At 39.3% G+C, this 23,093-nt stretch overlaps 1 protein-coding gene across 4 annotated transcripts in view; it reads left to right on the forward strand.

The window, feature by feature from the left end:
• Positions 1 to 23,093, forward strand: part of AKAP6 (A-kinase anchoring protein 6) — a 574,354-nt gene that overhangs the window by 84,552 nt on the left and 466,709 nt on the right. For all 4 annotated transcript variants that reach the window (XM_059914067.1, XM_059914068.1, XM_059914069.1 and 1 more), the window contains one exon: positions 16,692 to 16,903. The gene's annotated coding sequence lies outside the window, so the exon portion shown is untranslated. The remainder of the gene's footprint in view (positions 1 to 16,691; positions 16,904 to 23,093) is intronic.

The raw sequence follows: 23,093 nt of genomic DNA on the forward strand, positions 1-23,093 counted from the left end.
AAATTTCAAGACCTGAAAGCCCTGAGCGGCCTTGGAGATGTGGTGATGAGGCAGGTGATGGATTTTAAACCGTGGACACTTTCTTCCAGTACCATTCCCGGAATTACTGCCCACATGCATCCCCTGCAGAGCAGAAGAGCACCGAAGCTTTCTACCCCTTGGGCTCTCTGCTCAGAAAGCTCTGAGCAAAATTGCTTCTCCCCTTGGGATTCAGCCAAATGGAACCTTCTTTGTGACCTCTGATTTCCTATCACTGAGGAAAGAGGAAAGTGCTGGGTTATGGAGAGCTCATTAGGCCTCTACAGAAAAAGGCTCCTGACTTGTTTGTTCCCAAAGGGCAGATCGTTGTCCTTCATTCCCAGGTTGATAAAAATACTGTCCAGTAGTGGTAAGTGAGAGTCTTCCTGATATATCTTATTTTAATTCCTTTGAGTTATTCCATTAGGATGTTTATTTCTTGTTGTGTTGTCATTTTGATGTGCTGTGTTTCTTTGGCTGTACCGAGTCTGTATACGTGTATTTGGATAGGTGTGCTGGTGTCTTCATACATGTATTTGCTAACCAGAGAATGTGTTTTCCCCTTTGGAATTGCTCTTATTGGAAGGATGTTTCTTTATATGTGGTTCATGGTCAAGCTTTGCCCGCTTTTGGCTCTTTGTAATTGTTTTCTTTTTAAATATATACCATGTATATATTATTAAATAAACTTAAATAAACTTCCTACCCCATGTTCCCCAAGGGAAGCCATGCATTAAAAACAAGGGCAAAAAGGAGGAAATTCCAATGCATCTATGCTTTTGGTTACTTTATCAAACAATAATTAAAATCTTCACCACAGAAAGAAAACCTAGCTTGTGAGGATGGATGGGGGAATCCATCTGGTGTTTTAAGTTTATTTTCTTGGCTTCACTGTGGTCACTCTCCCAACCTCTTTGTCCTTTTCCCCAAAGTACGTGGGACAGACTTGGGCCTCTCTTTCAGGTAATTATCTAAGCCTTTCTGCTCATTCCCTGATACCTGAAAAACTGACTTTGAATCTGCAGGACTGGAGCCTCTTAAGATGCTGGGGTTTTGAGAGTCAGAGAAGAAGGTTCTAACCAAGGCTGAAGTTTGAGAGCACAGGTACCTAGGATTCTTTCTCCTGAACTATTGAATGAATCAGGCTCACCACTGTTCAGAATTCTCCCAGCTTCTTTCTTTAGCATCTTCCCCATTTAACAGTAGCAAAGAGATGCTGCATCTGATAACAGATGACAACCTACAGGACTAGTATGACGAAACCTGTATTTAACATCCATTAGCATTTGAGCTTCCTCAGCTTGCAGGGTTTGCTTAATTTCTTTTGACTCAGTGCCTATAAATCAGTGCTTATTTGCATGGGAGACTTTATCTTCTTAGTATGGGGATAGATGATCCACAGTAGAAGAAGGCATAGGCTGGGATAGCATTGCAGTGATTACTATTGTTATTATTGCTGCCCTTACTACTATTGCTCTATTATTGTTGCTGCTACCTGCTGCTCTAACAGTGGTCTAGCTGATGCTGCTGTGGCTGATTTTGCTCCTACTAGTATTGCTTCTTCTGCTGCTACTACTAGTCACCATTCACATATTCACTTCTATGCCAGATGCTGTAGGGATTTTTAAAAATTCATTGTCAAAGCCTTGAAGATGTTTATAGTCTACGTGAGACTAACCTGAGAAATAATGGCTGGCAAACAAGCACCATATTTACCATTTATTTAGCATTAATATGTGCCAGATGCTTTCTATAATTAGCTCATTTAGTTATTTTGACTACTCTAAGAGATAGGTCTTACTATTAACCCTTTTCAACAGATGAGAACATTATGTTTAGAGAGGGCAAGTAACTTGCCCACGATCACACAGTTCGTGAATGACAGACCTGGGATTTAAACCTAGGTCTGTTGGGCTCTAAAACCTTTGCCATTTTCACTGGGCTGGCCTGTAGACTTTAAATACAGAAAGCACATTCCCCATTATTATCTCAGGGAATTTCACAATAGTCCCCAGAAATGGCAGGGCATGTATCGTGACAAAAACTGAAACACAGAGAAGACGAATGACCCTCAGAGCTAGTTACCAGGACTGAGACTCAAGGCTCCCAATTCCCAGCCCTGTGTTCTGCTTCCCTCTGGAGCCACAGTGTGTTTTACTGACTCTCTCTTTATAAAGCAACCCTTCAAATTAGCACAGACCCAAAGCCTGAAAATTAGGCCAGGGAAACAAGAGTTCTAGCAGTTACTGAGCTTGTACATCCTTGTAGCCTTGCCATGCCATGTACCTTGTGCAACCACACTCTTTGATCAGTAGCGTTGTCTTTAAGCACCTTTGTTCCTTGAGCAGCATAGGCACTATAATGTGGAAATAAACGCCTGGGCTGTTCATATTTTCTATTTCTTCAGTCTTGGGAGCTTGTGTCTTTCTAAGAATTTGTTCATTTCTTCTAGGGGGTCCATTTTGTTGGCATATATATGCTTGTTGTAGTAGTCTCTTATGATCCTTTGTATTTCTGTGGTGTCCATTGTAACTTCTCCTTTTTCATTTCTAATTTTATTCATTTGCACCCTCTCCCTTTTTTTCTTGATGAGTCTGGCTAAAGGTTTATCAATTTTGTTTATCTTTTCAAAGAACCAGCTTTTAGTTTCATTGATCCTTTCTATTGTTTTCTTCATCTCTATTTCATTTATTTCTGATCTTATCTTTATGATTTCTTTCCTTGTACTAACTTTGAGTTTTGTTTGTACTTCTTTCTCTAGTTGCTTTAGGTGTAAGGTTAGGTTGCTAATTTGAGATTTTTCTTGTTTCCTAAGGTAGGATTGTATTTCTGTAAACTTCCCTCTTAGAACTGCTTTTGCTGCATCCCATAGGTTTTGGATTGTTGTGCTATATTTTCATTTGTTTCTAGGTAATTTTTGATTTCATCTTGATTTCTTCAGCAGTCCATTGGTTGTTTAATAGCATATGTTTATTTAGCCTCCACGTGTTTGTATATTTTACAGGTTTTTTTCTTGTTGTTGATTTCTAATCTCATAGTGTTGTGGTTGGAATAGATGCTTGATATGATTTCAGTTTTCTTAAATTTACCGACGCTCGCTTTGTGGCCCAGCATGTGATCTATCCTGGAGAATGTTCCATGTGCACTTGAGAAGAATGTGTATTTTGCTGCTTTTGGGTGGAATGCTTTATAAATATCAATTAAGTCCATCTGCTCTAATGTGTCATTTAAGGCCTGTGTTTCCTTATTGATTTTCTGTCTGGGTGATCTGTCCATTGATGAAAGCAGAGTGTTAAAGTCCCCTGCTATTATTATGTTACTGTCAATTTCCCCTTTTATGGCTGTTAGCATTTGCCTTATGTATTGAGGTGCTCCTATGTTGGGTGAATATATATTTACGATTGTTATATCTTCTTCCTGGATTGATCCCTTGATCATTATGTAGTATTCTTCCTTGTCTCTTGTAACAGTCTTTATCTTAAAGTCTATTTTGTCTGATGTGAGTATTGCTACTCCAGCTTTCTTTTGAGTTCCATTTGCATGGAATAACTTTTTCCATCCCCTCACTTTCAGTCTGTATGTGTCCCTAGATCTGAAGTGTGTCTCCTGTAGACAGCATATATATGGGTCTTGTTTTTGTATCCATTCAGCCCACCTGTGTCTTTTGGTTGGGGCATTTAATCTGTTTATTTTTAAGGTAATTATCAATCTGTATGTTCTTATTGCCATTTTGTTAATTGTTTTGGATTTGTTTTTGTAGGTCTTTTTTCTTAAAAAATAAAATTAGTATCTTACCTTATACCAAATAGGGTATTTGACCAATAATCAGTGACACTATAAATGTCCATCAACAGGAAAATGGATAAATGAATTTTGGGCTTCTCATGAAATGAAATACTTTACAGCAGTTAAAATGAATGTCCTAGAGCTATTTCTGTCTACCTGGATAGATATAAAAAATGTAATGTTGAGGGAAAAACCCCAACTTTATGCAGGGCCACCATTACATAAACTTTAAAACCAAATTTACAATACTTCATAATGTATGTGGATGCATCAATATCTAGTAAACTTGTGGAAACATGCATAGGAATAATAAAAACTGAGTTTGTAATAGAAAAATGCCTGAGCTAGTGGCTGAATAGTTTAGATCTGGGTATTGCTTTGATCAACAAGAATTTATTGAAAACTTAATACATGCCCATGAGTGTCAGATTGTACCAACAAAGTTTTGTTAGGCAAGACTTTTGCAATTGGTAGCCTCTAAAATGTGAGGGGTCAATTGGAAGCTCTTTAAGGCATAGTCTCCTCTTCATGATTTATACACAGCTAATTAATGCTGTGGATTATTGGAGTGAGCATGGTCTCTCTTTTCCACTGCTGACTGAATTCTGGGTTGCTGCTGGGGAACCAAGTGGGCAAGGCAAGATGCCTGGAAAGGTCTGTTAATGAGGGAGCATCTGTGTTCCAGAGATAAATATAAACATTTTGGGGATTATATTCAATATGCTGTGTCTTGGAGGTTAAGAGTACAGGCTCTGTCCAAAATATACAAACAGCTCATACAACTCAATAACAAAAAAGCAAACAACCCAATCAGAAAAGGGGCAGAAGACCTAAATAGACATTTCTCCAAAGAAGACATACAGATGGCCAATAGGCACATGAAAAGATGCTCAACATTGCTAATTATTAGAGAAATACAAATCATAACTACAATGAGGTACCACCTTACACCAGTTAGAATGGCCATGATCAAAAATCTACAAATAACAAGTGCTGGAGAGGGTGTGGAGAAAAGACCCTCCTGCAATGTTGATGGCAATGTAAATTGGTATAGCCACTATGGAGAATAGTATGGAGGTTCCTCAAAAAACTAAAAATAGAGTTGCCATCTGATCCAGCAATCCTCTCCTGGGCATATATCCAGAGAAAAATAATTATATTATTTTCATATAATTTGAAAAGATATATGCACCCCAGTGTTCATAGCAGCGCTATTTATAATAGCCAAGACATGGAAGTAACCTAAATGTCCATTGACAGATGAATGCATAAAGAAGATGTGGCATATATACACAATGGAATACTATTCAGCCATAAAAAAGAATGAAATAATGCCATTTGCAGCAACATGGATGGACCTAGAGATAAATATACTAAGTGAAGTAAGTCAGAAAGAGAAAGACAAATACCATATGATATTACATATATGTGGAATCTAAAATATGATGCAAATGAACTTATTTACGAATAGAAACAGACTCACAGATATAGAAAACAAACTTATGGTTACCAAAGAGGAAAGGGGAGGGAGAGGGATAAGTTGGGAGTATGGGATTAACAGATACATATTATGTAAGTAAAATCAGTAAACAATAAGGATTTATGGTGTAACACAGGGAACTATATTCAATATCCTGTAATAAACCATAATGGAAAAGAATATGAAAAAGAATACATATATATATATATATATATATATATATATATATATATATATATATATATATAACTGAATCACTTTGCTGTATGCCAGAAACTAACACAACATTGTAAATCAACTATCCTTTAATTAAAAGAAAAAAAGAGTACAGGCTCTGTAGTCAGTCCACCCACCTGGATTCAAATCCTGGTTCTGCCACTTATAGCAGCAAGATCTTGAGCAACTCTTAGCGCCTCTTTTCCTTATCTGCAAAATGAGACTCAGTACCTTTCTCACAGGATTATTTAATGATTAAATTAATTAATACATACCCTAACCGTGCCTCTCACATAGTTAGCTATTATAAGAATAATTATTATAATTTTTCTCTCATTTATTCTTCCTTATTTCTCAAAAAGTAACTCATATTTGACTAAAATATTTGAATCCCTTACTCTGTATACCTTTGCTGTATATATGTCTCCTTAGTAATTTAAGCTGAGAGCGTATTTTTATTTATTTATTAACTATTTATTTATTGGGCTGCGCCAGGTCTTAGCTGTAGCATGTGGGAACTTTGTTGCCATGTGCGGGATCTTCATTGTGTCATGTGGGATCTTTAGTTGTGGCATGTGAACTCTTAGTTGCAGCATGTAGGATCTAGTTCCCCGACCAGGGATCAAACCCTGGCTCCCTGCATTGGGACCGCGGAGTCTTAGCCACTGGACCACCAGGGAAGTCCGAGAGTGTATTTTTAAAAGATAGCTTTTAGATACAAAAAAAAAAGGGAGAACTATACCAATTTAGAGATTAATAGAAGAGCCCGTTTCTAGGAATTCCAGATGAGGACGTGTTATAAAACTCTTAGAAGGATAGCCTTTAGAATATGCCTCTTCCTAGTTTAAAATTCTGAGTGGCTCCACATCCCCCTCACCCCCTAGACTGAGCCCTCTTTAAGGCACATTCAAGATCCTTTCATTCTGCTTCTCTCATCTTGCATACTCCCCCTCACCTTCTGTAAGTCAAGCGAACAACTAAAGTGTGGATCAGAACGAATATGTCACCCTTAGAAAAACTCAAAAGTTCCTGTTCTAGCCACTGGAAGTGCATAGCGATCCTTCATGTACATTAATTATATACTTATACTTCACATAGTGCAGCAAAGTTTCAATTATTCACATATGAATTATTTAGTTCAGCGGTTCTCAATTCTGACTGATCATTAGAATAACCTGGGGGGCTTTGAAAAATACATGTAACATCTCAAATATTATAATCGTTTTTTTCTCCTCATTTAACAGTCCACAGTGGGTGTTTCAGTTGAAGAGCAGTTTTCTTCAACTGATGCTGCAGGGTGGTGCATCCTGGGCACACAGGGGTTCCACCTCAGTCTCTCTCCCTGGTACCATCTGGTTTGCCGGAACTTTCTTCCCTTCCTCATCAGAGTTTACCTCTTCTAAGTTCCATTTCTCCATAGAAATGGAATCTGGCTAATCTGATTAATTTGAGCTAATAATAATATTTTACATTTTATAAACACCATACATTGCTAGTATCAATGAAAATGTTAATTAACATCTACTGAGTGTCTGGTATATGCCAAGTACCATGCTAGACACTTCGATTCATACTAGAATGTCAGCTCCCCAAAGACAGAGATTCTGGTCTGTTTACTGATGCATGCCAAGCACCTAGAATGGTGCTCACTAAATATTGGTTGAAAAAGTGAATACATAATCTTAATAATAACATTGAAAGGCAGAATTATTATCCCCATTTCCCAGAGGAGAAACGTGAAGCTTAGATAAATGCTTTGCCCAAGGACATACACTTAGGTGGGAGCAGAGCCTAGAAGAATTCAGGCTCCAAAGCCTACATTCCTTCGCACCTTTTCCCTTCCTCTGTGCCCCTTTCCCTTCCTCTGTGCCCCTTTCCCTTCCTGTTGCTTCTCCCCTTCCACTTTCCCCCATTTCCCTTGCTCTTTTCCTCCCCTCTTTTTTTCATTCCTCCTTCCCTTTTCCCTGCCCTTTTTTCTCTTCCTCATTCCCCTGTCCCTTTACTTACCTCTCTCCCTCTTTCTTTTCCTCTTTTTCTTCCTTCTCTTTTCCCTTCCAACATTTTCTTTTTCCCTTTCCCTTTACTCATTTCCTCCTTTCCCTCTTTCTTTCTTATAACACTTACAAATACGGCATTTGCTTCCTAGATTCTCATAGCACTGTTAGGTAAGCAGAGCAGCTACTCCTCATTTTACAGTTGAGGACTCTGAGAGAGGTTAATGCCTTGCCCGATTTCCCGTGGCTGTTAGTGGTGGGGCTTCAACCTATTTGTCTTCACACTCATCTGCTTAGTGCCTGTCCCACAGCACGCACTGCCTTGCGGGTATCAATGGCTGCGATGGCAGATGGTGACACCTCTCCTCCAAAACATTCATTAGCTTCCAGCTGAGTGGAGTGGATTCTGAGGTAATTTAGGAACCAAAGCAGGTTTGTGAGGGAGACCATGGAGCAGGTGGGACTTAGACCCTCCTCAGGTCCCACCGTCTGCGTGACAGTTACTCATAAGGCTGTCTCCTATGAAGGAGACTCCAAAGCTGATTTCAAAGCCCACCAATACATGGGAGCCCACACAGCATCAGAAACAGTGCCTCAGAATGGCGCCACTTTGGCGGGGGGCGGGGGAGGGGGGGTGGTATTTACTTATTTTAAATCACCACTTGAAGTCCCAGATAGATAACTGGTGCTGGCTCATTTTTACTGTGACACATCATCTTTTTTTTTCAGTCTAGCTCATCTCTTGTACTATTTGGGATACTCTACAGCACACCACTAACATTTTAAAACCTGAATGGCACATTATTAAAGTGCTGACCAACTACAGCAGGTACTATCTACAGTTGTCCCACACTTCTTGGGTGTTTTAAGACATTAAGCCAAGGGCCAGCACACCAACTAAAACAGGTCCTGAAGTATTTTGATCTTATATTAGTTAGGAAGCACTTGGCTCAATTCCATACAAGATCTGGGTGTCTTTTTTCTTGTTGTTGTTGTTGTTGTTATTTTCTCCCTCTATCCCCCAGCTTTATCAAGGTATAGTTGACAAATAAAATTGTAATATATTTAATTTGTACAATGTGATGATTTGCTCTACATATACATTGTGAAATGATTACCACAATCAACTTAATGACCATCTATCGCTTCACATGGTCACTGGGTTTTTGTTTTTTGGTTTCTTTGGTGAGAATGCATAAGGTCTATTGATACACTCTCAGCAGATTTCAAATATACAATACAGAATTATCAACTATAGTCACCATGCTGTACATTACATCCTCAGAACTTACTCATCTTATAATTGAAAGTGTGTACCCTTTGATCAACATCTTCCCCAAGGCCCTGGCAACCACCATTCTATTCTCTGTTTTATGAGTTTAAATTTTTTTTTTCAGATTCCACTTACACCATACAGTATTTGTCTCTTTCTCAGGCTTATTACATTTAGCATGATGCCCTCCAGGTTCATCCATGTTGTTAACAAATGGCAGTATTTCCTTCTTTTTTATGGTTGAATGTATTTTATACACACACACACGCACACACTCATATATGGAATGGGAGATATAAATCCTGTATATAGATATCTTCCACAGATTATATATGTCTTCCACATTTTCTTTATCCTTTCATCTTTTGATGGACACTTAGGTTGTTTGTATATTTTGGCTATTGTGAGTAATGCTGAAATGAACATTGGAGGGCAGATATCTCTTTGAGATAGTGATTTCATTTCCTTCGGATATATACCCAGAAGTAGGATTTATGGATCATATGGTAGTTCTATTTTTAATTTTTTGAAGAACCTCCATACTGTTTTCCATAGTGGCAGTATCAGTTTATACTCCCACCAACAGTGTCTAAGGGCTCCCTTTTCTCCACATTCTGGACAATATTTGCTATCTATTGTCTTTTTGATAACAGACATCCTAGTAGGTGTGAAGTGATATCTCATTGTGGTTTTGATTTACATTTTCCTGATTAGTGAGGTTGAACACCTTTCATATACCTTTTGGCCATTTGTATGTCTTCTTTGGAAAAGTGTCTATTCAGATCCTTTGCCCATTTTTAAATTGGATTATTTGTTTTTTTGCTATGAGTTGTAAGAATTCTTTTTTATTTTGGATATTAAACCTTTATTGGATATATGGTTTGCAAATATTTTCTTCTTTCTTGATTGTTTCCTTTGCTATGCAGAAACTTTTTAGTTTGATGTAGTCTCATTTATTTTTGCTTCTGTTGTCTGTACTTTTGATGTTGTATCCAAAAAATTACTGCCAAGACCAATGTCAAGGAGCTTTTCCCCTATATTTTCGTCTGAGAATTTTATGGTTTCAGGTCTTTTCCTTAAGTCTTCAATCCATTTTGAATTTATTTTTGTGTATGATGTAAGATAAGGGCACAATTTCATTCTTCTGCATGTGGATATCCAGTTTTCCCAGCTCCACTTACTGAAGAGGCTGTCTTTTCCTATTTTGTGTTCTTGGTGCCTTTGTTGAAAGTTAGTTGACCACATATGCATGGGTTTGTTTTGGGGCTCTCTATTCTGTTCCATTGATCTATGTGTTTATTTTTATGCCAGTACCATATTGTTTTGCTTTCTATAGCCTTGCATGATAGTTTGAAATCAGGAAGTGTGATGCCTCCAGCTTTGTTCTTCTTGCTCAAGATTGCTTTAGTTATTTGTGATCTTTTTTGGTTCCATGCAAAGTTTAGGGTTGTTTTTTCTATTTCTGTAAAAAATGCACTGGCATTTTCATAGGGATTAAATTGAATCTGAAAATTGCTTTGAGTAGTATGGACATTTTAACAATATTATTTGTTTTAATCCATGAACATGGGCTACCTTTCCATTTATGTGTGTCTTCTTTAATTTCTTTCATCAGTGTTTTATAATTTTCAGTGTACTGATCTCTGACCTTCCTGGGTTAAATTTACTACTAAGTATTTTATTCTTTGACTCCATTGTAAATGGGATTGTTTTCTTAATTTATCTTTTGTTGTAGGTGTGTAGAAACACAACTTAGTTTTGAGGAGCTGGGATCTTAATCTGTTTGGGCTGCTATAACAGAAACACCATAGACTGGGTAGCTTATAAAAAACAGACATTAATTTCACACAGTTGTGGAGTCTGGGAAGTCCAAGATCAAGGGGCTGGAAGATTCTGTGTTTGGTGAGAACCCACTTCCTGGTTCATAGACAATGCTCTTTGCTTTGTACTCACATGGTAAAAGGGGTCAAGGGAGCTTTTTGGAGCCTCTTTTGTAAGGGCGCTAATCCCATTTGTGGGCGATCCACCTTCATGACCTGGTCACTTCTCAAAAGTTCCATTTCCTGATACCATTACCTTGGGGGTTAGGATTTCAGCATGTGAATTCTGGGGGGATACACATATTCAGTCCATAGCACCAAGCAAGCACTATAAACATAGAGCTAGGTAAAGCAATGCTTTTATTACCGGACTTTATTGTTTTGTATGTTATCTCAGTGTATTTATTATGTATATGTTCTTTTTGTGACATGTATACTTATGAATATTTTAGATTTACTTTTATGTTTGTGTCTGTGTAATCCTTTTCAAAAGAATTCCACGAAGCAATAATATTTTGTATTATGGTGAAATGTTTTTACAATAAATACATTTTGATAGAATGTTTAGACCAGCAGTAAATTAGTACATTTAAAAGTAAAATGTTATCATTGGCTAGAGTAAGAGGGAAATATTGGGATTATGTGCAAAAACTCATTCTCACCTATGTTTTAAAGTCTATATGTGTATGTGTTTATATGCATGTATATTTATGTTTGACTGGTGGTTTGGGAGTTTCAAATTGCATGTCTTTAGCTGGCCAGGATCAAGTCTCTGAGTTTGACAAACTCATGTAAAGAAGCATTTACTAGGCAATGTACACAACAAGTGTTTGCTACACAACCTACTCTGCTCTGGAAGACTTAGTCTTTGCCCTGAAGATGCTTGAAGTTGTTTCCATAACAGACATGCATCTAGTTAATGGAATATAAGGCAGCCTGATATAACGACTCAGTTAGATGTAAAGCAAAATGGATACTTGTAATCGGCTGAACATTTCAGCTCTCTTGTTTGTTTCATAGCACTCTAGCAAATGAAGATAACTTTACCAATGGTGTGTAACTCTGTACTTTATATAGAGCTGATTTTTAAGAGTACATTTACTAAATTGGATTATTCACTAAAAAAAATGTTTGTACCTTGTAAAACAAATCTCTTTTATCAGAGCTACTTGTAACTTTGATTTAGTGAGCCCTTTAACGTATTATTTACTGTAGGAATTTTACATATGAAGGTATGATGTAATTTGTTTCTTTTCCATAGAAAAGGGAATCACTTTTTCTAACTAAAGTTATCTCGGGAAACTCCATCTTTCTAGAATGTTTTATTCTTATGCCGGGAGAATATGTGTAAATGAGGGTTAGTTATTTTATTCATGATTTTTCTCAGGTAAGGGGAGGAATCTAGTTTTTTAAAAGACCGTGTGGGCTGAAAATTCTATGTTAATTAAAAGACTCAGTTGTAAATAACTTGAAACAGGTATCATGATCACTATTCCTTCTGTCTCTGATGACACATGTTAAATGTTTGTTTGCTGGCTTGCGTTATCATTTTTGGTCAGATTTTCTTAGTAGCAAATTACTTTTTGTTATTTTAGGCAGCAAAAGGAAGGGGAAAAGACTTACACATGTAAGCCTTAGTAAAATCTTATAACATTTCAAACTCTGCTGTGATAAGGAGAAAGCTGTTAGGAAATTTTTCTTTGCCAGGAATGGAAACAATGTTACTTTAACAAAAAAGAAATTAAGAATTAAGAAGGACTTGTTAGGGGATTACTTATGCCTAGGAGTGCACTAAAGGTTATGGGGGAATCAAAAGTAGCGCAAGACATTGGTAGTACCCTAAAGAGCTGTCTACTTGAGTAGATAAGATTAAGACCTATGAAAAAATTGAATACTACAACAGGAAAGGCCCAGAAATGCCAGTGCAAAGTTTAAACAGCACATAAACCCTCATCATATGTTGGTCCTGACATATATAGGTATTTCCTTTACCTATATAACTCAGCACAACTGGACTCCCACCAGCACATTAAAGCCACTTGGTTTTATGTCGAATGTTTTTGTTTGGTGTTAAATCTAGTGAAGCAGCAAACCATATTAACTCTAAATTCAGGCAAGAGAAAATCTTAAATTCAGAAGATGACAGGGAGACCTTTGAACAGGTTGGGGCCAGTTTCTTTGGCGGAAATCACCCCAAGGTTTGCTTCAGGTTCCAAATCGAGGTGTTCATTCAGGAGCTAATCCATCCTCCCTGGGCTTTTGGAGGCTTTTTGGCCTTTGCTGATGGGAATTTTGCCTGGGAAAGGACAGAGGAATGGGGCTTAAGCTGATTGGAGTATGTAGTCACTGTCAAGTCCGGGAATGTCTAGGAGAAAAGATGAATAACGCATTGCACCTTCCTTGTGAGGGGGGTCTTGCCAGCTCTGGTCCTGACCCTAGCCCTCTGAGGGGTCTCACTGTTCAGTCTCATGCACCACTCCAGAGCCCAAGCTTTTTTTTTTCTTCCAAGTACGCTTCATGCTAATGGTGCCAATTTATGCCTTACACAGTTTCTTCAATGATTGGATCAGTTAGGGCTCTGTTTACTGTGACTGAAATCCCAAAACATACTGGCTGAAGAAGAAAAGGGACTTTTTGGCTCTTATAACCTACAGAGTCAGAGTAGGGCTGATTTCTGGCCCAAGCAGTGTCATCAGAACTCAGTTTCTTTTCTCTCAACTCAGCTCAGCCCTCCCTCTGTTGGCTTAGACACGTTCTTCACTCATGAATACAAAATGGATGAGCTACTTCAGATTTGACACTCTTTCAAAACCAGGAGCCAACAGTGATTTCTTTACAATGTCTCACTGTATCTTATTGGCTTCAGTGGGGTCTCATACCATCTCTGAACTAATTTCTGTATGTCTGGGGATGGACCAAGCTTATTGGCTTAAGACTGAGTGGCATTCTGCATTCCTTGGTTGGATTCCCACCCAAAGCATATAAGTTAGAATGTGGAAGAGGTAATGTCTGAGAGGAAATAATAAATCCAAACATTAGCTAACTACAATAATAACTGAGCTTATTATTAATATTATGGTTGCAAATTCTATTCTGATCACCCATGATTAATAATAATATCTGTGCGTTTATCTAAAAAAAGTAGAAGGGATGGCGTGCGTTTGACAACAGTAAGAGCCACAAATGACCACTGTAATTTGGTGTCCAAATATTTTTGGCCAACAAATGTTCTCAGAAAGTATATACTGGTTAAAACAGCATCTACAGCCAGCATGGGTATATGGTCATGTAGGCCTGTGGTTAGAGTGCTTGAGTATTTGTATATTTTGTGAATGAAGGTCAATTTTGAAGCCAGAATTCCAGAATTGGGCATTGTTGGTAAAGGATTAACTAAACCCCTTCTCCTTCTGCATAAGATTTCGACCTCTGGTTAATTCTGTAGCTCTGTTCTCCTGGAAACCTGAAAATAATAAAACGTCAACAGTATTGCCAAGTAACATTGCTTAGGGTAGAAATGACCCTTGGTTAGTAAGAATGGCCACCTGGAAGTAGGAGTTTCCTTGGTATGGCCCTGGCTCTGTTCTCCAAGAGGGGCTGTTTTTCCATTCTGCGCATGGCCCTGGCTCTGTCCTCTGGGAGGACCCCTTGTCCATTACCTTCCCTGAATTGAGTAGTGAGGGGTAAGCCCTCATTGGTAGCTGTGCAGACTTTGTAAGCCGTTTCCTAACCATCTTATTCCAGAGTCCAGAATCTTACTGGACCTACAGGCGAGAGCTAAATAGCCTCCCCTGACTGGGGTGAGTGGGCTGTTAACGACAATATTAACAAGGTTCAACGTTTCTGTGACGTTTTTGGTTTCCAGATGCTTTTATAAACATTAGTGCGTGCAATCCTCAAAACAATACCACAAGTTGAGGATTTGGGGGTAGTGAGAAAGGCCATTGGGAAATTCAAGGTGAATTACTACAGCTCCATTCACACAGCAAGAAAATACTTCATGACTTGCTTCTGCTTTATGGGTCCACTTTTTAAGCCAATCCAGGCCATTTTGGGGGCCAGTAATTCAGCCACTTCAGGTTGTTAAAAGTCTGACTTGGCCTCAGATTCGATGAGACATCCATCTCTTCCCACCAAACCAATGACTTTTTTCTGGCAAAGGAAACTCATACTGAGAAGCCATATTCAAGTCTGGAACACCTGATCCCACCCTCTTCTCTCCCTTTTATAGAACGGTGGATTTCAGTTATGGAAAGGCTGATAATATTGTTATAGAGCCATGACTTTCACTTCATCTTCCCCTGTGGCTGAGGGTTTCATCAGAGTGCCTTCAGAGGTCAGATCATAGCAGATGAGATGGGGGATGGGGTTGAGAAGAGCTCGTCAAACTTGGCTCTGGGCTTCTTATCCCCTCTCAACCAGGGCAGCCCAGCTTTGGTCTGTATCATTAGAAGATAGGGTTCCACTACTAACAAAAAACTTGAAAACCATGGTTATTAGCAAAATCCATCATCTCTGCAGATGAAAAACTTGAGACCCAGAGAGGTTAATTTATTGACCTGATGTTACACAGATGCTCACTGGAGGAACTGGCATTAACACTTGGGTTTCCTGAATCCCAGATCAGTGCTCTTTGCACTGGAGTGGCTGCCTGTTACTTCCCTTGGTGTGGCATGTGGCCTAAGATAAAGGGTGGGAGTCAGGCTCTGCCCATGACTGAGAGCACGGATGACTTGGGCAGGCAGCTTCACATCTTGCTCTTGGCCTCCCAATTCCTCATTAGGTGAAGCAAGAACAATCCTGGCTTTGCATCAGGGAGGGGATGCTCTGTGCATAGCTGATGGTGCACCCTGCTAGGATCTTGGCATCTTTCAGGCATTTTATCAGCCCCCATTTACCAAGCCACTGCCTGAATTCCTTCTGCTATTTCATCTCCCCATCCCCCATGCTGCTGGTTAACAATGCCATTTAAAATCTCAAGTAGGAGGGGACGACATAATTGTCTCATTAGATTTGGGGGTTTTAGAATGTTGTTCTTCCCCAGAGTTGTGCAGATAGAGTATATGTATGTAGGTCAGCTTGATTCTCTCTCTATCCATGGTCTGAGAGTATTAAATATGCAAGAGATGGCTGCTTTGTCCATGTCTCCTTCTCCCCAGTTCGCATCACATAATGTTTGTTTCTGCTCAGGAGTGGAAAGAAATGATTGCTTTAGATTTGCTTTTCTTTTACGAACTAGAGAAATACCTCACTATGTCTTATCTAAATGTGGCTTTTCACGCAGTTTCAGCTTTTGTGGGGGGAGGGGTGTGAGTAATTTCCTCCTGTGTGTCTCATTGCCCCATAGAGAGGAAAACAGAACCCCAATGTTTGGAATGCCAATGATTTAGGAAGTTTCTAGCAGGTCTGCCATTTGTTCCAACTACCAGGTTTGGTCCCAGAAAAAGACTCTTGCATTTTGGCTCTGAGTGGTAGGGGTTCTCTGCATGTCAAGGGAAGAGGCCCGAGAAGTTGAAGGTGATGTGGTGTGCCCCCTAGATTCTAAATCTCCTTCCTATCCAATGTGCCTATCCAATGCTCAAGTGAGAGCTGGGGCTAGTCTGCATTAGAAGGTTCTGTGTCACATGTCATGTGTCTGGGTTGGTGTCCATCAGTGGAAATGATTAGGACAGACTTTGTTGGTGGGAGTTTGTCCATATTCTGAGAATTAAATCCTATTTTCTTTAGAATTAGAGTCACTTTCTCAGCTGTTTATATTCCATTTAAAATTTTTTTTTCTGTTCCTTGCTTTGTTCTTTTGGTCTTTGACAAATGAGAAAAATTCTTTTTAATAACTTTAAAAAAAAGTAATTGAAATGCTGTCCAGAGAGGAAAAAGTAATCAAATTGCCTAACAGAGAAACATTGTCCATTTGAGTTTTTATTTGTTTTAGCACTAAATCTCATTCCCCCCTCCCCTTTTTCTAAGTGTGTAACAACAAAGTAGGAGGTAATTTTTATTTTTTCCAAAATGACTTCAGGGAAATCCCTTTTAAACCTATGGATTTTAGCCCAATGAGGGATCCTCTTCCTTTGATCTAAATTTTGCATATTGTCTGTTTCTTACAGGGCTTCCGTATTGTCTCAGGCTCCACTGGAAATGCAGCAAGGATTCCTAGCACATCCCAGTTGCCATAGCAACAGCAGTCTTTCCCATAATGAGCTGCATCATCTGAACTGATGTCACAGCATCATGCAGCAGGTCAAACAAGGCATCTTCTAGTATTGCATCCTACAGATGTGCTGTAAACATCAAAAGAAGGCGGTGGGAGCAGGAGATGGTGAGTGTTAAATGTCTGGGCCTTAATTTTATGGCTGTTTTCTTGGTTAGTCGGTGTCTGCTAAGGCGGTGATGGGAGGATGTTGTCTGCTTAAAATGGACTAGGGAAAGAAGGGCTGTTTTACCTAAATCTGTTTTCAGGCTGCTGGGTTAAGACAAAGGCCTATAAGAGTCATAGAGGAATCAAAATATGTGGAATTATTCTTGTTCTATCTCTGCCTGTTATTTTTAGTGTTCTCATGGAATTTTTCATAAACATAAGATATTTTTCTATTGCAAAACCCCAAATAGGCTCTAAATTGAGCAGTTCACAGTATTTAAAGACTGTAAAGATATCTATTTCTTTTTTATGGGGAGAGCTCATTCGTCCCCTATTTGCTCTTGTGATTTATGAAATATTAAGTTATTTACAATATGAAATTCAGTATTTACCTCGATTCGGTTTCAGTTTCTTCATGGCAAGGAACGAATGCTGAATAAGCATTTGACATAACCCTGATGTGAAAGGGGATCTTTTGAATGTTCAAGACAGAATTTTTTAAAAACATAGAGACCCAAACAAAATGAAATTACTTGAGCCTATTGATTTATATGGTAGTCCTTCGACCCGTGTCCTTCATAGTTAGTTGAAAGACTGCCACAATATTTTTTCATCTCTAGCTAGTCCTCAAAATAGCTGGAGTTATCTGCAGGCTGACTTGTAACAAGTCTCCTCTCTGCGGCAGTTGCAGTGAAGGGTAACCCTATGGAGAGCCTCTGCAAGTGGCAGTGGTGTTGCTGCCTCTTGCTTAACTTTAACCAGAATCTGATAAGATGAATAAATAGCAGAGTCCTCAGTGACTGTGGCAAATACAGATCTCTGGGCTCAGTCATAACCTCAACTCAATTCTGAAACTCTATGTAAACACGTATGGTGCTTATTTCAACTCCTAGCTCTGTCTTTAGGCCTCTTCATTATTATTAATTTTTTTTCTAAAAAATATGACCTGTCATTATCAGATAAGGAGCAGTGAGTTGCCTTTTGTTTTGGGCAATGGATTTCCCAGGTGCAGCTGATTGCTACTAAGGGAGGGAAAGGAGGAGGCGCATGTCAGTCCAATTGATCAGTGTGTCCACTTGGGATCAGGGAGTGGTCTTTGGCTCAGTGCTGCCGAGCTGATAGTTTTTATTTGAAAAGTCGTACAGGAATGAATGGCGACCCTTGAGTTCCTCTTCTTTGAGGCTGTTTATTGAGCCTAAAAGAGATGCATCACAGGAAGCAGGAAAAGCAGTTACCTCTTGCTAGCTTGGAGTGATTTGTTTTTTTTGTTTTTTTTGTGGGTTTTTTTGCACAGAGTCTAGCCTATTGGTCCCATTAGGCACTAGCTGGGATGAAAGACCTTGGATTTAATTAGTTTGTTTCTACACATCACACACATGCTGCTCTTGGTCCTTTAAGTTTATGTGCCTGACATGCAGCTGTTTGGGATGGGAGAGGTCAGCTCAGCCTGGCTTTATCGCAGGCACTTAGGAGCATGGGTTGTTCATTGCCTGCTTTTTGTATGTCGTAAAATGTGAACAGAAAGCTCTGCTGGGACTTCTGGGTGTGAATACGGCTAAGTCAGAAGCTCTAAGGTGACAGGGAGGAGTGCTAGATGGTGATGGGGGAGGGGACAGTGCATCTAGTGGCTGGATTAAGGGTCTGGAGAAAATCACTCAGTGGCCGTTGGAATTCATTTAAAGTATTACTTCCAAGGAAAAGCAACGAAGAAAGACTTGCTTTGGTAACATAAATTGCTAGGAATAAAAATAACCAAAGGCAGCATTTTAAGGAGTTTCCTATTTGCTTAATTTTTGTTTCTTTTGTCTAACTGTTCTCAGCTGCTTCATCATGGGTGATTTGTACCATTACTGGAAGTCGCAGAAGCCAGATTCCTTAAAGGCAGTGATAGGAAAAGTGGAGTCATGCTTTGAGGGTGGGGAAGGCGCTGGAGGGTGTGGGCTGACGCAGTTATCTGGTAGAATCTCCTAGTTTAGAGGAGCCTGTGATCTCTCCTCGCCTCTGCAAATGTTCAAAATGCTTTTTCAGTTCCCCAACTTTATGCTTTTGTGCTCTTTTTGCTCTAGGAGAACAAAGCCCTAGTAACGGGAGCTGTCATCCTGGGTGCTCGGTTTCTTTGCAGAGGGCCACAGCCTGTGCTGCTCTCTGATTAGCTGTGTGTCTTAATTACTGGCTAAGGCTATTTCAGTTGTCTTAGTTTAATATATCCCCAAGGGGTGGATGGGGTGTGCGTGTGTATGGGGGATGGGAGAGATTGCTCTATGGCTGCATTTTGTGGTGTTTCACTGAAACTTTCTAGAATTTAGAGAATTTTGTTTCACAGTGATTAGTGAAAGATCATTAAGATCATATTTATTGTGTGGCCAAGTTTAGACCATGGAAGCCTGACAAGAAACTAACTTCCTCTATGCTTTTGGTTATGGCTTTCTTCACTGAATTACAAAGGTACAAAGAAGTTTAATTCTTTGTAGATAACTAGGCCATGGTGGGGTGATAAAAAGAAAAATCATAGTAACAACCACAGCTCTTATTTATTCAATTCTTATTATGTATTGGCACTGGACTAAACATTGTATGTAACTTATTCAGCCCTTATAATGACATTATGAGATAGAGAGTTACAATCTCATTTTATAGGATTAAGTTATTATTATTTACATTTTACAGAAACTAAGTCTTAGCCAGGTTACCAAATTCAGCTAAGGTCATATAGTTAATAAGTTATTGGACCAGGATTCCAAATCAATGTGATTTGACTGTGATGCCCACCTGCTTACCCACAGTCATCTTAGTTTTATAGCATCTTAACTGTGTATACCGTCAGAGCAGTCATCTTTACTCTATCGAACTCACCCCACCCTTCTCATTGTAATTGGAAAATCAGATTTCACATGTAGAATGAAATCTCATTTACAGCACTAAGATCCGTTCTACTACAGGGATGAGCATGAATCTTGGTCAGATCCTACTCTGATCCCGGAGATTAAAGTAATGCAGACTTGATGCTCAGACCTTTTGCCAGTACCCTTGCTTGACATATCTTTCTAGCAGGATCTGAGTATGGGAAATGCTACACGAATGAGTGTGGGCATGATGGCGTTGTAATAAAAGCAGGTCTTACCTGAGTCAGTAATGATTCAAGTTTGTTGTACCTGTCTTACCAGCTACATATGTAGTGCTCTGCTAACTTTAAGACATTTGAATTCCTTGCCAACACCAGCAAGGAATAGAAGAGTAGACTTCTCTTACAGTCAGGAAGCTGTAATCCATCTCGTGGGTTAGGAAGATAAAAGAGAGTTATTTTGCTGAGTATTATTAGTGGCTGAATCTAAATGCTGCCTACCTCTGACAAAGTACAAGAATGACCGTCTTGTGCAACATCCTGGAAGCCTTGTGTTTGAGGAGAGCTGCTACAGTCATCTCTGCATCATCTTGCCCATCCCCAGCTATCCACGCCCAGTGTCATTACTGGGTCGTAAGGGCTGTTCTTTGTTTGACTGTGGGGCTAATGCACACACTGACAGCACATTGATATTGATTCCGGTATGATGAATACTTAGAAATATTATTCCACAGAGCTCATTAGCCGTTACTAGGTTCTGGGAAGAAGTTAATCCTTGTCCCAGCCAGTTTCAAGGAGGCCCAAGCTCGTGTCTGCATGAGCTACAGGAATTAGAGGCTGACCAGAAAGCAACGGAGTTGCTGGGTGCAGTGACCACAGGAGTTAGGTTCTATTTAGGGAATAAAAAAGCCAGTGGAATTTAGGGAAGTTGGTAGTCCTGCTACATGTCTCAGATTTCCTTCTATTTCCAATCCTAGAATCAGGGAATGATAACTTGTTTTGATCCTATGTATTCAATTGAATTTAACACCTGTTTATTGAGTATCTACTATGTGCCAGGGACATAGCAGTGGAACCAGACAGATGCAGATCTCTTACCCAACTGCATTCTAGCAGCAGGGGTGGAGGTGCGGAGATAAAAATAAACAGATAAATTTACAGTGGAATAATTTATTCTCTTTGATACTGTAGTACTATTTCCATTTACTTCTATTCCAGAGATACACCCATTATCTCTGCACATATGCATATATGGTCTACATGTGGAGGTAAAATCGCTGCATTGAATAATAGGTTTGGTTTTTTTCTTACTTTTTTATATAACATTCATTTTTATTTAACAGCTACCTTCATTAGATATTCATTGAAAAGAGGTTCACTGTAAGCAAGAAGTAGGTGCGGGAAAGAGGTTGAGCATCTAGAATTTTTTTATATCAAAGTTTCAATACAAATTAAAAAATAAAAATTATTTTGTTCCAGTCAGCAAAGAAAAATAAACTGTGGGCACATCAGACTAGGAAAGAGGAAATGCAGTGTTAAAAATGAAAATGAAAAAAAAGGGGAGCGGTGTGAACTAGCAGAATAGTTCAATCCAAACTTTTTAAAGATCCTGGAGTTGTTTTCATTTTTCTACCTTGACAGGCTTAAGCCCTGTGATTTTTGCTTGATTTCCATAGAGCATCTCCATCACTTTGGCTTTGGTGGAGCCAAGTAGCTTTGATTTTTTTCTTCTTGAGTTTGGATTAGAATCTTGCTGGGTGTGAACAAAGCCAATTTGGTGATTAGCATTTTGTTGGTATTAAGCTATTCTGAAAAGTATAATTGTAATTAAACAAAAAGCACATGTCTATCTCAATTGACATAAACCTGACGTATGGAAATATGAAATGTATATGACAGATCAGTTTAAGGAGTTTTTTTTCATTTTTATGAAAGATATTTTTAATCTTTAAAAACTGTCCAGTAAGCCCTCTAAATGGAACATTCCAGCCAGCATGCTGGTGGAGGTATGTGCCAGTCACCTCCAGCTACAAGCAGCCTGTTTATTCACCCTAGTATGCCTTACAAACATCACTTTAAATGGGAAGCATTTGTCTAAACAATCATATTAACTAATGTATTCAAAACTATGATTGTGGGACTTCCCTGGTGGTCCAGTGGTAGAGTTTGTCTTACAATGCAGGGGACATGGGTTCGATCCCTGGTCGGGGAACTAAGATCCCACATGTAGTGGGGCAACTAAGCCCGTGATCTGCAACTACAGAGCCCACGTGCTCTGGAGCCCACGCGCCACAACTACGGAGCCCACGTGCCACAACTAGAGAGAAGCCCATGTGCCACAGTGAAGACCCGACATAGCCAAAAAATTAAATAAATAAGTAAACATGAAAAAAACCCAAAACTATGATTATATTTTTAAAAATATGTTATTTATTTATTTTCCTTATTTGTTTTTGTTTTTTGGCTGCCTTGGGTCTTAGTTGCGGCACTCGGGATCTTTGTTGAGGCATGCGGGATCTTTTTGTTACAGCACGCGGTCTGCTCAGGTTTCTCTCTAGTTGTGGTGGTGCGTGGGCTTCTCTCTAGTTGTGGCGTGCGGGTTTTCTCTCTGTAGTTGTGGCGCGTGGGCTCCAGGGCACGTGGGCTCTGTAGTTTGCGGCATGCGGGCTCTCTCATTGAGGTGCGTGAGCTCAATAGTTGTGGCACGCGGGCTTAGTTGCCCTGCAGCATGTGGGATCTTAGTTCCCTGACCAGGGATCAAACCTGCGTCTCCTGCATTGGAAGATGGATTCTTTACCACTGGACCACCAGGGAAGCCCCTCAAAACTATGACTGTATTTTCATGAAATTTTTCATCCTTCACACGCGTGTGTGAAGGATGTCTGACTTGTGACAGTCACTTGTGGATTGACTGTTCCTCTTTGATGGCAATTGCACATACCCAACTCAATAGATGGGCCATGAATGGGAAAACTTTTCAGGGGAGTATCACTTTTTATAGGACTTTGGCTATAGCAACAGACTTTTAGGTATTTTGAATTAATAGGGCTGAAGATTTCGTTTCCACAAGCACATACCTATCAACAGCTGAATCCCCCAGTTGGTTTTAAGACTTGGTGAAGACAAAGGAGAGACTTTTTCCCTTGTAAGCCACCAGCCATGTTTTTCTCTGTTCTTTTTTTTTTAAACATCTTTATTGGAGTATAATTGCTTTACAATGGTGTGTTAGTTTCTGCTTTATAACAAAGTAAATCAGTTATACATATACATATGTTCCCATATCTCTTCCCTCTTGCATCTCCCTCCCTC

The sequence above is a fragment of the Balaenoptera ricei genome, chromosome 2, assembly GCF_028023285.1.
Source record: "Balaenoptera ricei isolate mBalRic1 chromosome 2, mBalRic1.hap2, whole genome shotgun sequence".
In the NCBI taxonomy this organism is placed as follows: Eukaryota; Metazoa; Chordata; class Mammalia; order Artiodactyla; family Balaenopteridae; genus Balaenoptera; species Balaenoptera ricei.